Raw genomic sequence first — 1,006 nt, forward strand, 5'->3', positions numbered from 1 at the left:
ATAAACAGCGATAAAAAAGTCTTATAAACTCCAAAATGGTACAAATAAAAACTACAGGACATCACGCAAAAACACGAGCCGTCGCACAAGTATCATGCGATACTTCCGCCATGTATCACGTGGACATGAGGCCTAAATCTAAGTGCTTGGTTGTTAGCAGCCGCAGCTGCGCTGCACCTCTTGCTCATCAGTTTTTTTTCCTGCTTTTGGAAACTGCTGTAGGAAAGGGGGTGCACCAGTACTGGAGGTACTGCAATACCAGGTCAATGTGCGGAGTGGACAGAGCAAGCACTTTTTCCAGCTCCCTGTTCTAAAAATCCATTTAATATATGATCCCCAGATAGGGGACGTATCAGATGCAACACGCTCAGCCAGCACTCCGGGCACACCCACAATGCACTGAGGGAGCCGGAAGACCTTTGCATAGCCCCGCCCAACGCCTTCTCAACCGTGGTGAGCCGTCCCCGCGGGAGACCCGCGCCTGAATGGAGCATGTCCGGATTTTTTCCTGCACGCGGGACCCGCGCCTGCAGGGAAAAATGACATCCGCCGGTATTTTACTACCTGCGGGTGTCTAATGCATCCATATCCATTGCATAGCGCCGATCGCAATGCCAGGGGTGGGAGGGTCCGAACAGCCCCGGATGACAGCTCCATGCTGCGGACACCGACAGCATGGAGCTGTCACGTCCAGAGCCCGAGGGGCTTTATTCTCTGCAGGACACATGTTTTTACGTCCTCAGAGAATAAAGCCCACTTCGGGAGGACGTAAAAACACTATGGCCCGGGGCGTGGCTTAGCAAGCAAGGAGAGAGGTCGCACGCTGTTTTGCTCCTCCACAGAATCTCCCTTTTCAGCCCTTTTCTGGGTCAAATCAGTAACCCAAACAGAGGCAGACAAGAGCACAGCACCTGGGGACCCACCAGGACCCACAACCGGCCCGGACAAGGCTCACCTGGTGATCTCCAGCCGCCAAAAAGAAGCCGAAGAGCCGCGGCCCTGCACA

General features: G+C 54.0%; 1 pseudogene; it reads right to left on the reverse strand.

Moving 5' to 3' along the window:
* Window positions 1–225: 225 nt before the first annotated feature.
* On the reverse strand, window positions 226–353 carry LOC136591301 (U2 spliceosomal RNA; annotated as a pseudogene).
* Between the last annotated feature and the right edge of the window lie 653 nt (window positions 354–1,006).

Source organism: Eleutherodactylus coqui, unplaced genomic scaffold (assembly GCF_035609145.1).
Source record: "Eleutherodactylus coqui strain aEleCoq1 unplaced genomic scaffold, aEleCoq1.hap1 HAP1_SCAFFOLD_322, whole genome shotgun sequence".
Taxonomy (NCBI): domain Eukaryota; kingdom Metazoa; phylum Chordata; class Amphibia; order Anura; family Eleutherodactylidae; genus Eleutherodactylus; species Eleutherodactylus coqui.